The sequence below is a fragment of the Artibeus jamaicensis genome, unplaced genomic scaffold, assembly GCF_021234435.1.
Source record: "Artibeus jamaicensis isolate MK-2021 breed Jamaican fruit bat unplaced genomic scaffold, CSHL_Jam_final contig_76, whole genome shotgun sequence".
NCBI lineage: Eukaryota > Metazoa > Chordata > Mammalia > Chiroptera > Phyllostomidae > Artibeus > Artibeus jamaicensis.
In genome coordinates this window covers 20,684,509-20,701,218 of record NW_026521954.1, presented here as the reverse complement: position 1 = coordinate 20,701,218, position 16,710 = coordinate 20,684,509, and positions in this window count along the sequence as shown.

Genomic DNA, 16,710 nt, shown 5'->3' with positions numbered 1-16,710 from the left:
TAAAGTGATGAAAGACATTTTCCACATTTGCTTTTATTTATAGCACTTACCACCATTTCCCATGCCATATACTAGTATGTTTATTACCTGTCCCTTTAAACAAGAATTAAAGCTCCAGGAAAGCAGGGGCTTTGTTTTGTTCACGGCTGTGTCATCAGGGCCTAAAGCAGGGCTCAGGGGGTTAGAGGCGCCTGGGATGTGTTGGTTCAAGCTGATAGAGTGAACATCAGCTATTCCTGACTGCAGTCATTTCCACAGTAATATAGTAAATCACCTTCAGTAGTACTATCATTTATTCATTGGGTTACTGGGAGGGTTAAATCAGATACACTACAAAAAATGTGGGAGGCTTTTTTTTTGCAATAAAAATGGCAGATTGCTCTGCTGGTCTCTGCAGGACAATGGCCTCATGGCAACTCTGGCATTGACATTTGTAGGTGGAAGTTAGAAAAGTTGTGTTTAAATCCAGATTCTGTCCTCAATCATTAATTGGGAGAACTTAGGTTACTTACAGAATCTCTCTGAACCTAGATACAAGTATTAGAAATAATTAAACCAGTCTCATAAGGTTATAATGCAAATTGCTTTAAATGATACAATGTTTATAAGACTGTCAATCAAGTACAAGTTCCTTAAACAAAAAAAGACAAAAAAACAGGCCTTTGCATTTGTGTAAATGATGCCATTAATTATTGTGCTTTCATGGGAGGTCAAATATAATTTTTAAACAATATTTATTATCCTACAAATAATATTTATTTATCCTCATTATAATACATACAGACTTATTAAATAGAAACTATGACATGTCCATAGAAATATTTAAAAAATAATTTTGTATTTTTAATTATATAGTTGATATCCAAAATTACATTACTTTCAGGCATACAACCTAGTGATTAAACATTTGTATAACTTATAAAATGAATATCTTTTAAATAAAATTTACTTAAAATTCTGGATCCCAGAGATAACCATTGCTAACAGTTTGGTTATATATTTTTCAAGTCTGTTTAACATACATACCAGCATGTATGGTATTTCAACCTGTCCTTATGTTAATAATGTTATCTGAATTCTTAAAGAACATGACGTATGAGAGGTATTCTTCTGAGCTCTTATTGATAGTCTACAGGGCTGACTTGATTTACATGCTTACAACTATAATAATATTTTAAATAGTTTTTGCCATTATTTCCATGGGTGAAGTATCCAAATGGAATTATTGGATGAAAGGGAATTAAAATTATTGAAGCCTTTGATGCATTTTGCCAAATTCTCTTTCAAAAAAGATTTCTCTAATTTACACTAAAACCAGTAGTATATAATTGCCTATTTCCACACATGTTCATTCTATACTGAATTGCAATAAGGGAGGAAAAAAAGCACAAATACTATTGCAGTACACACACACACAAAGTCTTATTATCTTATCTTTATAAATATATAATAATATAGTTTAGTATCAATTTGATATAATAATGACTTTATAATATTTGGAAAAGGGTGTACCATATTTCTGTTTTCCAGTAAAAATTTAAAATTCCACTCTCGAATGGAAAATTCTTGCTGAAGTGAACGTTCCTTGTGCAGTCTATTTAGTGCCACGTTTTTGCACTGTTGAGCTTTCCATGGTGATTTCACCATGTGAATTGTCCCTTAAGTATCAAAGTGCTGTCCAGTGTTTTAACGAACAAGAAGGCTACAACGCACCTGGAGAACAAGATACATGTTTGATAAGCATGTCCTGGTGTGAGTTATGGTGCTGTTGGCCACGAGTTCACTGTCAATGTTCAGCAACATGCTGCTGCAATAAGGTGCCTTCAGATAGACACACACACAAAATAAGGTTACGTGCTGCTCAGCTGATGGAAATGCTGAGCTCAGAGGCCCACAGGAACCTGACCCTCTTACCTCCCCTGGGAGCAATGTCTCTGTGTTCACTAACTCAGTTTTCCCAGTGACTTTCTAGAACGCAACTACCATGGGTATCAAGGAGTGACTGTACTTTAGAAAACTTAGAAATAAGATTTTTAATGGGTCATGCGCTAAGTGCTACAATTAATAAAAATATTAAATTACCTTTACTTAACAGTGAAAGTGTAAGTTATATAGAATTAAAGTATTTGCTGAAAATTACTCAATTCTCTTCTCAGCAAAAAATATCAATTCTTAAGTGATGCCTCTAGATTATTAAATCTGAAGGGATGAAAATGATTTTGAACTTGCTGAGAGGCTGGACTCATCATGTTTTTAAACTATGCTTCAACTTCACCATTCATGGACTCTCTGATACAGGGAAATCGGGACACGATTGCTTCCTGTCACCCACATCTTCCTCCACCTTTCTCTCTGAATGTGTTCAATTATTGTTTTGGCATTACCAAAGTCTGTGTCATTTGTATTGGAACTGTGACCATGAATTAGACAGGTTTTCAGACTTGATCTGTTTTTATTCTGATTCTGCATCCGTCACCAGTGCTTTGACTGCAGTTTCTCGACTCCTGAACTCGGACTTTGCAATGACGTGGTTTGGTACTATTGTGTCTGTCATTCTTATTACCAGTGCTTACTCGACTAGAACTGTAGTGTTATATTTAGAGCAGAGGGGCATACCTTTGGTACGAACACACACGTACCACACAGACACACATCATACCAAACCACATCACACACACCTAGAACACTTCTCAGTGGCCCGTTCACTTGGGTACAAACTGTGATCAGTCTGGACAGTAACAGCTGTCCCTAGCAGGGTAAGCCAGCTGCCTGGGAAATGCTATCTACATCCAGGCCCAGGGGCCACACAGCTTGGCGCATATTGACAATCAGAAGCTGACCTAGAAAGAAACAATCGCCTTGTTATATTTCACTGATCCTAAGATACATACTTTTTGTCATATTTTAACATTTCATAAAATGAAGTATGCCTTATAACTGATGTCATGTCAGAGTGTAATCAGCAGTGGTTTTTGTTTGTTGCTTATGATACGCAAAAGTAACAGTACATCTAAGAATGAGTGGCATCTTTGCTTTAACAGAATGTGGAGGCTCAGACCTGGAAAGGCAGCCATGAAGGAAGAGGGTGGGAGAACTGTCAGTGATTGGCAGGCAGAGAAGAGGTTTGGGTAATTGGGGCAGAAAATGGCAAAGGTGAATGAGTGGGAAGTTTCACGGTCATGGACAGAGAACATTTTAGTTGAAATACTGTGTGTGCAAAGGTTACTTGTCCATGATCATCATTCTCAAATAAGTGATGGGCTGCCTTGGGGAAAGAGAGAACTCGGCAGTTGGGGGCAGCTCCTAGGGGCAGAATAATGACAACCAAGAAGAGTAAATGGTGCCACTGTGGGCTCCCAAAAGTAAAGATTTAAAAAAATTTTTTAAACAAACCAGATGAACTTGCATGTGAAAAAGAGGTTTATTGAAAGGAGTCAGGAAGAGACATGTTACTTTAGAGGTATCTCTGCCTTGAATTTGAGATTTGACATAGCAACTTCTCTTCCAGTTTGAAGTTTTAAAACTCTAAGAATTGATGCCCATTTTAGCCTCTTTTAGGAAGTTATTTATGTAAATAAACAAAAAGAATAATGGGCAGATGTGTAGCATGTGATGTTCATTGTAGAGTAAGAAAAATTAAATCAGCATTTACCTGTTGGGATATGGTCAAGTAAATACAATGTGAGGAAATACACAGCTGCTTAAAATGGCCATTATGGAAACCATGTATCAGCCAGGGAAACTGCAAGTGATAAAACATTGAACAAATAGATTGCAACACCACAGAGTGCACCTTCACTGAGAGGAGGCAAAAATACGCCAGTACGTGGACAAAGACTAGTTACAAAGAAGTTTCAATGTGACTTTTTGACTGGCAGAATTCCGAGTTAGTCTTTTTCTTTTTTAAATTTCAATTTCTGTTATCATCGTGTTAGCTGATTAAGGAAGCCCTGCGTGAGGAAGTTAGCTCCAGTCTTCCTCCCGAGATCCAACTTCTGTCAATCGTTTAACCTGTTTCTCCTGGTGATTATCCCCCTGTCTCCAAATAAGACGCCTATACTGTTATATCTTGTTTTAGAAATTGAAGTTTTATATATTGACTTATTATTACGGAAGTAGGTTTTCTACAGCATTCTAAACATCTTAATTTAATTATATATCAAACAATGGGTTAATAAGAAGCAGTGTTTGCCTCATTATATATATATGTATGTATAATTATATAAATATCATTACATATATATAATGTATCACTAAAGCAATTAATACAGATTGCACATCCTTTCTCATAGAATTACTGTTTTTTTCTATACTCGGTAATCAACTCTGTTTTGTTTGTTCATTTTTTAAGTGAACAAATTACTCCTTTAGCATTATACTTTTTTCCCAACAACCTTAACAGACAATTCAAAATCCATCAGTAATGGTACATACGCTCAAGCACAGTTTCCAACACTCTGTCCATTCCTGCCTCTCGCTCTCCCCACCACCCCTACGCACACTCACCCTGCAGCCTCGCTCCCCTGGCCCTCAGTCCTGGGCTCCTATCCCGACCCAGTCACGCCCAGGACGACTGTGCAGCTTTCACACCGAGCCTCTTGTTCTCTACCCCCCTCCACACCAGGCATTAAATGCCCTGGGTTTTTAATCCCATCCCTTCCTCTTTCTTGACCAACTTGGTTTATAAATTACATCCTTTAGCAGCTTGCTCAGAAAAGATGTATAGTAGTAATGAATTTGAGCCTTTCATGTTAGAAAATGTCTATATACTACCTCATACCTGCAACTGATAATTGGGCTGAATATAGAATATTAGCTTGAATATCATTATCCCTCTGAATTTTGAAAATGTGGCTCTTCTGTCTCAGCATCCGGCGTTGCGTTACTATTGTTAAATTTGAAGCCGCTGTGGATTCTGAATCTTCTCTCACTCTCTCTGTCTCTCTGTCTCTCTCATTTTATTTTAAGTGTTCTAAAATTCCATAATCATGTGCCGTGGTGTAGGGTCCTTTTGCACAGCAATCTCCAACCTTTTTGGCACCAGGGACCAGATTCGTGGAAGACAATTTTTCCACAGGTGGAGGTGGGAGGTTGTTTGGGGATGATCCAAGTGCATTCCATTCAAGCTCACCTCCTGCTGTGCACCCTGTTGCTAACAGGCCGGGACCAGTACCAGTCTGCACACAGGTCCACAGACCAGAGGTCGGGGACCCCTGCTTTGGCATACAAAGTGCTAATCCATCAGGGACCCTGTGAATGTGAAAGTTTACATATGTCAGTTACGGGAGCCATTCCTCCATTACTCCTTTGATAGTTCCACCCTTTTCATTCTATCTTCTTTTTCTGAATCTCTTAACATACACACGTGGGAGTCCCTGGATTGAGCTTCTACTCTTTTTTATCTTTTCTTCTTTTCTACCTTTCATTTTCCCTTTTGTTAGGTAACAAAGTTATTTCGCAAAACTTGTATGTGCTTTTTAAAATTTCTTTGGGGTGGGGAGTGAAATGAAATCATTATCCCCCCACACACACAGGAGTTCTTTATCCTTCTGATGTTTTCTTTTCCCAAGCATCCCATTGGTATTCCATAGATGTAACAAATGTTCTGGCTGTTCAGAAAATGTTAGTTGCAAGGTTTTTGAGAAGCTCTTCTCTGCTGCCAGCATCGTGTCTCTTTCACTGAGTTCCTTCTCATCCTCCTCTTCTATTGGTTTGTTTACTTCACTGGTTGGTTGGGTTTTTGGCTTTCTGTCTCTTTCATGTGGAGCGCCTCTTTAAATGACTAGTTACCCTGGATCGTCCACTTGTTTTTCAAAGAGTAAAGCACTAACTGTTCTACCTGACACACTGTGAATGCTGGGTTTTACATGGGATAAGAAAAGGGCATGCCGTCCTTGTTGAAAGGAAGCTCCGCATGTCAGTCTCTGGAACTCTCTTCTCTGGACCTACTTCATTTGTCTACAAAATAACCCTCCAGTCTGCTGCTACAGAGGTTTGGGGGAAAATATACAGATGTGCTTGAGTGCTGGCCTTGTAAGGCCAAAGAGAAAGGGTGCTGAGCATTTCACAGTCTCCTGTTAGTAGGTTATCCTCAATCCTCTGTTGTAACTCAGTGCCATCCTCCCTTGTTCTCCCAAGATCTTGGTGTCCCTGAAACCAGAATTTCACAAGTTTAATTCTGCAAAGATAAGGATAAAAACTCTTCTGGTTGCCAAGGATTAGGGAGGGACCTAGGGGTCTGCAGGTCACCCAGCTTTAGCCTATGCTGCTCCAACTTCTGCTGTTCCTGGTGTTCTTTCCACGGGGCCACTCAGAGGCTGCGAGGGCAAGTCATCTGCAGGCATTTAGTGGGGTCTTTCTCCACTGTGCTGTGCTGTCTGCAACGCCTGCATCTGTTTCCTATCTTCAGCAAAGTGGTTGAACCCCTCCATTCATTACTGTCTCTTCTGCTATACTTGTCCCTGCAGATTAGTCTCTTTACTCTTCTGCCACCATCTCAAGGGTTTGGGGAGGTAGAAGAGATAAATCTGTTGTCAGCAATGTATTATGATTAACCAGGAGCCTAAGGTCTATTTTAAAGAAACAACAGGTTTAGCCGAGGGAGGAAAACAGAGTGGTCTAGGCAGGGCGCTACACAGTGGTCTTCGAGCAGACATGGGAAATAATCCGCCCATGGCTGAGACTTCCTGCCTGCTCCAGAAAAGGCACTGCAGTAGCGTAGCACTTAATTTCCAAGCTCAACATTGGGAAAAATGCAGACTTCATCTCTGGTCTCCCACGTAGTAGTTATGCATCCGTTAGAAAACCTTAGTCACTTTGGACCTCAGTTTCCTTATGTGTCACGTGTGGGGAAGAACCAGACCTACCTCAGAACTTACTGAGCCATTTAAATGAGGAAACGCTTTATGAAGAGTTGAGTACTACATCCAGCAAAATAGTAAGCACCAAATAAATGTAAACTATCATCATCATCTATCCACACAAATATACAATAGTAGGAAAAATCTCACTGAAAAGATTGGCAATAATAATTTAGGTGAGCAGAAAAGAAAACTATGAAGAATCGGTTATGGAGTTATGAAAACTTTAGATTGGATTCTGTATCCTGACTGAAATGAGTTATTTGAACAATGAGACTAAATATGAGTATTTGTGCAAGGTGCTACTTCAGAACCTATCACACAGGCATGTGTTACGTGATAGTGATTTTGTCGTCCTTGCTGTTTGATGCGACAAGAGCAGGACAAGTGAGGCACTGTGAAAGCAGCAAAGCTTTCATTTAGAATGGAAGGGCAGATAAAGTGCTTCTCAGATAAGATCAAATTCAAGGAGTTCATCGTCACCAAGCCCTTATTATATGAAATGTTAAAGGGACTTACCTAAGAGAAAGAAGGTAAAAAAGATGAACAGTGAAAGGACAGCAAATTCACAGTTACTAAGAACCACACCTAAAACAAAAACAAACTAAGGGGTCAGCTAGATCAGGAGCAGAAACATAGAAATGAAGATCTCATGGAGGGTTAGCAACAGGGGAGTGGGAGAAGGAGAAGGGGGGAGAAGGTACAGAAAATAAGTAGCACAGATGGTAGGTAGAAAATAGATAGGGGGAGGGCAAGAATAGTAGGGGAAATATAGAATCTAAAGAACTTGAGACACGTGGTCATAAACTAAAGGGGGGATGGTGGGGGAGGGGGTGTGCAGGGTGGAGGGGAATGAAGGGGGGAAATAGAACTATAATGGCATAATTAATAAAATATATTTAAACAATAAATAAATAAATCACGAGGACTTAAAAACTGGCCTAGAGGTACACTCTCATATTCCATTCAATCCACTATAAAACGGAGGTACCCCATTATTTTCTCCCACAGGGGTCTGGTATTTATCTTAAACATTTGATTGTCTGTTCGTCTCTTCCTCACAAGAGACCAAGGCTGTTGGTGGGAGGGACACTGTGGGTCTCCTTCTCCTCTCTGTCCCCAGTACCTGAGTATCTAACACACAATAGTTTTTGGTAATAAATGAAAGCTGCTTAAACTCTCTAAATAAATATTTTTAAGCAAATGAGGTAGTGGGAAGAACAGAAAATAACTGGTTCAGCATGCCTTTCATTTCATGCTCAAAACCTAACAAGCCTCAAAATAGTTCCTGCTCAGCCTTTTATTTATTTTTTAACAAAGTTTCTTATTCATAAACTAGGCAGATCCAGCAGCACTGAACTAACAACCAAATTGACTCCAACTCTTTTCACAAATCTCCATGGCTGGCAAATTCCAACAGAGCCTGCCCAGCAGTGCCGACCCCTGCTCCCTCACTTTGCAGAAGGGTTGGTAGCAGAGTGTTTCGGGAAAAGCCTGCAGGAACGGCTGTGTTTCTGTTTACCACATGCATCCACCCTGCTCTTCTTATTAGCTAGACATTTGGTCACAGATTATTAAAATGAAACGATGCCTGTTAAGACAAATGGAAAAAAGATGCTCTCTGTAATGTCTTAAATTTTACTCTTTGTAGGCCCGCCAAATTGCAGGACTCCAAAATGCTTCCTGACACCAAAGGGAATGATTGACATTTTCTGCATCATCCCCAGGGTTGAGAAGCATCCTATGATGAAACCTCATATTTCAATGGTGCATTTGTAATTCTCAAAGCCCCTTCGAGTGTTTATATCATTTGATTCTACTTAATAAGCCAGTGAGAATAAGTCCATTCTTGCAATGGAAAAACAAAGACTTGGCCAGGTTTAGGTGACTAAAATCAAGGTCACAGAAGGGGCTGGGAGCCCACCGCACAGCAGAAAGCAGCTGGATGAGCAGCTGCCTGGGAAGGAGACCTGGTTTTCTTCCTGGCCCTGAGTCTAAAAAGCTACGTAGCCTTGAGCATGTCACCCCGTCATTCTGGGAATGAGCTTCCTTATTTGCAAAACGAGGTTAAACTAAGAAACTTCCTGGTTCCAAAACTCAAATTATAGGATCCTACCCAGGTTTTCTGAGTTTTTTCTTTCTTTTTACAGTTCAGCCCGAGGGATTCAATCTCTTCTATCACTAAGAACCCGATACATCTTAGCTTCTCTCTTTTCAGTTGCTTACTTTGAAAAACAACAAACTAAATACAAATAGATTGCGTGACTACTATTTGCCAGGCACTACACTAAAAAGTAATGATACCAAGGTGAAGAAACCCGGTGCCTGCCCTCAAGACGCTTCCTGCCTGAAGGAGGCACGTAAGCAGCTACAAAGCTGTGCCATGACTGCAGTAAAGGCGAGATGATGCACAAGATGCCCTGGCAGCATGGAAAACAACCAAGCTCAGGTCGGGCTTCTTTAAGAAGTGTTGAGTCCTGTTAATGTTCAGGGACAAGACATTGTGGCAAGCGCTGCACAATAGAGAAGGCCCATCCAGAGAACAGCCAGTCCTTCTGGAGCTGGGACGGGGCTGGAAGAGAAGTGCACACAAAGGAAAAAAGGTTGGAGAAGTGGGCTGGATGACTCCTCTCATCTAGCGGATGAATGACTCCTCTCGTTGACATGGGCTTTCACTTGTTAGTCTTGTTTCGTTTACTTGGGTTCTGCCCTGCCCTCAAAATAACTTGAAGTCGGTTGTTTAAATGAGAAAAACAACAATCTAGACTGGATGAAATAATAAGGGAATGTACTGGGCTCAGGTAAGATGCAGATTAGAGACCAGTTAGATTTCAGAATTTATTAACCCAGAAACTCTAGCTCAGTTTCTCTGTAGTTTTGTGATTGTCACTTCCTCTGGGTATTTACTTCCCTCCAACATCCCGTGGTTTCCTATTTGGAGACAGAAAATATCCGACTTAGAGCTCTAACAAACTTTCTCTCTCGTCTCTCAGGCCTGATCGGGCCCCGTGCCCATTCATGAGTCAGCCCTTGAGTCCAGGGACCTGCCAGACGCTGACTGTCTTAGGCCTGAATCCTGAACCACCGTACCAGTATTGAGGTGTTTATCAGAGGACATGGCTCACATCTGCCTCTGGAGCTGAGGATGGAGCCATCCTTCCTGAACTGTGATGGTAAGGGGTACATCAGTAAAGGGACACTGGGATAGTTTACAAAGAGTGGAGGGAAAAATGAATATGGGAGCTAAAAACAGTAATGTCCACTGAATTTAGAATACATTAAAAAGTGATACCAGCTATCATATATAATATTATGATATTATTATATAACATAACAATATCATAATAGTATTGTCTTATACTATATGTAATAATATATACTAGGTAACAATGTATGATATTATATTATATATAAAAATAAAGGTCAAGGGATAGTAAGGGTAAAATGGTAATATGACAATAATGGGAAAATTACTAGATAGACTCTAAACAGGAAAAGTCACAAATATTAAAGACAAAATGGTAATTTAGTTTTGAGCTTCCTAGCAGCCAAGGCAAAGAAGGAAAACTGGTCAGTTGAAAGAGTCAAAGTATACTATGGAAGAGCGAAGCTCTTTCTGGTTCAAAGTCCTCAGAGAAAATATCTTCCCCAGGGATCTCCATAAAAGGATCATTAAATAATATTATAGAACTGTCCATACATAGGATTCCTACGTATCAGCAAGTTTTAAAATAGCTGTCAACCCCAACACAGGTTTAGCTGAGACTGCCCTGAGATACTAAGTCTAAACCAAGATGACCCTCCCATGCCTTGTGTTAACCCAGGGGTAGAAGCTAGACCAATGAGAGCGCCAGGTTTCCCAACTCAGGTAAAATGGGCATCAGGAGATGCACCATTTTGACCGGCCTGCTTTCCTGGTGATAAAGGATTTAAAGCATTAATTATATGTCTAAGCCAACATGAATGTATGCAGAATAGCATGTAAAATGCATATGTGGTTTGAAAGAGAGAGCATGAAACCTCAGTGAAAGGAATGGCCCATGCTCTTCTGCCCTAGGGCTTTGTCCAGGGGAGAGGTCTGGAAACAATTTCCCCTGCCGCTCGTTGCTCCCGTGGCCAACTGGTAGTCACCCTTACTGCTCCTTGTAGTTCTCTAGTCACAACCCTCTTCACATTTTATTGTGGTTCTTTGTTTACCACCTGTCTTCCCCGATAGAGAGTAAGGGGCTGGCTGCCTGGCTGCTTTCATTCCTGGCAGTATCTGGTCTGGTATGAGGAGTCAACAAATGAATAAGTTAACTAACTAAAGATGTCTGGCTGTTGTGGAATGAATTGTGTCCCCCCAAAATTCATGTGCTAAAGTCCCGACCCCCAGGAGTAAGAGCTTCCTTCCCCACCCAAACCTCCCTTCGAGGTCCCATTTGACAGACTCACACAGATCACCTTGTTTATTTTTTTTAAATTGATCCTTTTTTTGTTTTTTAATATTTTATTACATTTTATTGGGGTAGCATTGGTTTCAAGTGCACATTTCTCTGACCCAAGGTCTTCATGCTGTACCTTGTGCCCACCTTGCTTATATATGAGCTCTGATGTTAGCTGTAGGATCTGGGCCCAGCTGGCTAACTGTTCTCTGTGCCTTTGTCTTCAGAAGTGATATATTATACCTAAGCCAGAAGTCAAAGCAATGCACACAGAACCTTCTCACATGGTCTGTCGCATAATAGGACTCCAAACACATGAGTCTCCTTGCTCCCTTGCTCTCCTTATAATGGAATACATATTTTCCCACGGAAGGAGTAAGTAGGCCTCTAAATACTTTACAATTTTAATGTGTCTTTTTTCCTTTAATATTGTAATCTGTCAACCTTCTACAATAGGCCGAAAATCAAGGAGATGTTTAAGTAACAAGAGGACAAAAAGTGGCATTTTCTTTTGGGAAGAATTAATTATTGTGAACTAAACATCCACATTAGTATCTTAAAATGTTTCATTAAAAAGCAATCCCGGTCCATTGAGTTCACTTATGAACTCTGGCTGAGGTTTACTCTTAGAACAAATGTTTTTAATTTCATTATACACTACCAAATCAAGCAAATCATGTGTGTGTAAACTCAACCCTCCATACCTTGCAAATGTGCTTTTTTTCCCAGTGCCTTACTTGATGTGATTTTCATTGTTTAATTTTTTTCTGTATTGCTTCTCAGTAGCTGAGTGCTCCTTAAACTAAGCAAAGACCAAAAAAGAACACTTTCAACAATGGGTTTGAGGTCACTTAATCTCAGTGATCTTTGGCTTTCCAGAGATTAAAGCCAAATTTAAACCAGAGTGCTTTTCCAGAACTAGCAATAAAGAGATTATTTCTTCTAAGGTTCACTTGCCATGGAAGAATATAGAAAATTCAGCACTATTATTTACTCCAAGTCCTAAAAACTTTAGTAAAAATTCCAAAACTCCAGGTTAAAATTCTGTTTCACTTAATATGACCCAGTTTTAATAATTAGTCAACAAAGACGAACCTGCTGTAAAGCTTAAATAACTTTTACTAAGCAACCTAAAAGCCCACCAGTAAATGAGTGGATAAAAAAACTATGATACATTTACACAATGGAATACTACACAGCCGAAAGAAAGAAGGAGCTCCTACCCTTCACAACAGCATAGACAGAACTGGAGAGCATTTTGCTAAGTGAAATAAGACAGGCAGTAAAAAACAAATACCATGTGATCTCACGTGTAAGTGGAACCTAATGAATAAAACAAACAAGCAAGCAAAATATAACCAGAGACACTGAAAGAAAGAACAAACTGACAGTAACCAGAGAGGAGAATGGAGAGAGATAATGGGGGAAAATAGGGCAAGGTCCATAAAGGAACATGTATAAAGGACACATGGACAAAGCCAAAGGGGGTGAGGTTCCAGGGTGGGAGATGGGGGTGGATGGGGCAGAGGGCTGAGGTGGGGTGAAAACTGAGACAACCACGCTTGAACAACAATAAAAGAAAAAAGAACTTTATTAATAAATACTTAGTATCATCTATGGAGAATTCAGGTACCTGTCACCCATTTGGAATTCAAGTATAAATTATGAAGTATTCAACAAATTTTCAAGATAAGAGAATGCAAGCCAGGCTGGCTCCAGGCAGGGGCATTTGGGGCAGGGTGAAGTGACCATTGACATCCTTACAACGAACTTCAAGGTAAGCAGGAAAACCACAAACATTGGTCACAAGCTTACAAATCCTCAGCATTCTTTTTTTTTTTTGTACAAGCAAAGAGTATTAAATATACCACAGGCTGCAGGACATTACTATGGTGTAACCCAGTAGAAAAAGCCAGGGCAGCTGCCTTTTCTGCCTCAAGGCACAGGGGTCAGGAGCCACGGGCTCTGATTAGCCAGTCATTTGGGAAGTCATTTTAATCTCTCAAAGACAATTTTTACCTCCAAAATGAAAATAATTCTGTTGCTGCCTATTGCACATGGTCATAGTGGGAACCAAAAGCAAACGAGCTATATGGAGTCACTGACTTGATTTCATACCTCGGCCAGCCCTTTCTCCTCTCTTGGCTTCTAGAACCCCACAGGGTCCTGTTCCCCTCTAATGTATGGGCTACTTCTGTTCAGCCCTCTGCCTCGGTTTCACTCTCTGATCTCTAAATTTTAGAGTACCCTAGCGTTCAGTCCTCATTATTTTTCTCTACAGTCTTTCCCTAGGTAATCTCAAAGCTTTATGTAGGATTCATTTTGCTCATTATCCCCATGTTTATATCTCTAGACCTAACCTCCTTTCTGAACTCCAGCCTTGTAAACCCGACTGAAAATTTGAATCCCCACTCGCTGTGTAATAGGCATCTCAAACTTTATATGGCCAAACTAGACCTCTTGATTCTTCTCTGTGTTCATCTAGTCTTCTCTATTTTAATCAATACCATTCACTCAATTGCTAAAGCCAAAAACCCATAGAAATTATTTTGTGTCTTCTTTTCCCTTCTTTCCTCACATCCAATCCATCAGCAAAACCTATCAACACCCCCTCTAAAACAGGCCTCAGATCTACGTGCTGGCCCCTGGCTGCCTCACAGCCATGCTGTTCTCACAGTCAGGCTGCGCCACAATTGAGCTGTTCTGCACCAGATAAAGTTTCTTCTTCACCACACTCCCCCCCACAAAATATCTGTCTACTTCCTTCTCCTATATCACCCCTTGCCTTGGCCAAGCCACCATCTTGGCTCATCTGAATGTCCACAAATCAACTCCCAACTGGTTGCCCTGGTTACCTATTGGCCTAGGCAATCTTTTTCTTTACATTTATTATAACTTTTATATAAATTTAATGACATTTAAACAATGCATATATAAAAGATACCATTTTTATTTTTTAAAGATTTACTTATTTATGTTTTGAGAGATGGGGGGAAGGAAGAGAGGAAGAGAAGCATATACCTGTCAGAGATACATCAATCGGTTGCCTCTCCCATACCCCCAACTGGGGACCTGGCCCGCAGCCCGGGCGTGTGCCCTGACTGGGAATCGATCCAGCGACCTTTCAGTTCATAGGCTGGTGTTCCATCCACTGAGTCCCACCAGCCAGGGATGGACAAGAACAACAGGGTGGGGACTGACTGTGGGAGTGGGGGGCGGGAGGCAGGGAAGAGAATGGGAGAAAATTGAGACAACTGAAACAGAACAATGAGAAAAAAGTTCCTTCTTTTTAAAGAATATAAATGAAAGCATTTTAATACAAAAATCACCAAAGAATAAAAATACATGTTTGTGTGAAAAGTCAAAATTCAGCAAAGACCTAGAAGGTTACACACAAAGTCTATGATGCACTTAACTTCATAGAAGGGAAATAGGGGAGGAATGAAGAAGAAAACAAACTTTACTTTTATACACAGTATCTCCTTATTTTATTAAAAACAAGAAGTGTAAGTGAACATGTCAATATATTATAATGTCAATTCTTGGGTTAAATATTTAGATATTATTTTCTGTGATTTTTTCTAATTTTTTCAAAATAAAAAGAAAAACAGACCCCCCCCCCTTTAGTTTATGACCATGTGTCTCAGGTAGGGTGGAGGGGAATAAAGGGGGAATAGAACAACTGTAACAGCATAATCAATAAAAATATTTTAAAAAAAAGAAAATACATAGGGCATTTTTTAATAGTTACAACCCTTACATCTTTCTTAAAATGTTCCTTTTTTCTTCTTGAGCTTGTATTTTTATTTCAATTGTATTATACTGTAGTGTAAAACATTTTCATAGTTGCAAGCCTTTTTGTGGATCATCCTGTCATACTTCTCCACAATAAAAATATGTACATGTTAAAAAAAAAAAGAAAAGCAGAGAAGATAAAGGGCAATAAAATAGGTAAAAAGGTAAAATATCCCTGAGACAAACACTGAATTAAAAATTTAAACACATCCTATGCATGCATAAACAGCTAACAAAATATTTTAATTTCATAAATAAGAGAGAAATTGTCTTACTGTATTCCTGATATTAACTGAAACGTTCATATTGCCTTCACACCATGCAGTATCTTGAAAATGTGCATCATAATAGCCTGTTTAAAATTCTCCAACGTCCCCCTAGAACATTTATAGTCACATTCAAATTCCTTACCAGGACACCCGAAGACCTACTGATCTGTCTGTCCTCTAACCGCCTCCCCGACCTCCCTGTGAGCAGGACCTCCAGCCATCCAGGTCATGGCCATGCCGCTCTTCTCTCTCTTGCTCACAAGTTCTTTCCCACAGGAGGCCCTTTGCCTTGGTCCCTCCTTTGCCTGGACAGCTTTTTCCCCAGACCGAACTTGGCTGGAACCTTCTTGACATAATAAGCCCTTTCAAATACAGCTGCCTCAGTGACACTTCCCTGGACCAAGTGATCTAAAAGAACCACTCCCCCCACCCCAACCACTCGGATTCAACCCCTTTGTAATGTGCTCTGCCGCACTGGACTGAAATCTGATCTTTCACTGTGTGCTCTTGTGTCAGCTTTTCTTCATTGCATCTCCTTTATCCCCCATCCTTCTCCCATAATACAAACTCCATGATCGTGGAGGCCATTATATTTCTAGCACCAAGACTTATGCCTGGTACATAGAGGGTGTGTTGGCTTTTATTGCTGCATAACAAATCAGCTTTTATTGCTGATTCACAAATTCCAGTGAATCACACTAACATTCATTATTTGCTCACAGTCCTGGAGGTCAGAAATGCAGGTGCAGGTTGGCTAGGTTTTACCACCTGGCCAGGGCAATTAGACACTGAAATCAAGGTGTCAGCCAGGCTGAGTTCTTGATTGGAGGCTCTGGAGAAGAATCTGCTTCCGGGCTCTTCAGCTTGTTGATAAAATCCAGCTCCACGAGGCTATAAGATTGAGATCTCTATCTCCCCACTGACTGTCAGCCAAAAGCCATTCTCAGCTCCTGGTGGCCACCCACCATCCTTACCATGCGGTCCTGTCTCTCTTCAAGCCAGCATGACAATCAAACCCCCCTTGAGCTTTGAATATCTGACTTCCTCTTCGGTGACCAGCTGGAAAACTCTCTGTGTTCAAAAGAGCCATGTGATTCCATCAGGCCTAGCTGGGTAATCTCCGTATCTTAAGGTCAACTTGCCAAGTAACATAACTCAATCCAAATCCGTCATATACACAGTCCTGGGGATTCTATAAAACATGTACACCTCGGGGGGAGGGAATCTCAGGCCCACTGTAGAATTCTGCCTACCACAGAAGTTATTCTACAAACATGTGTTGCATTAAAAAATGAATAATGTGCTCAGCTAGAATCATAACCTCACAAGTGTTAACATTAAAGTAATTATGATTCATAAAGA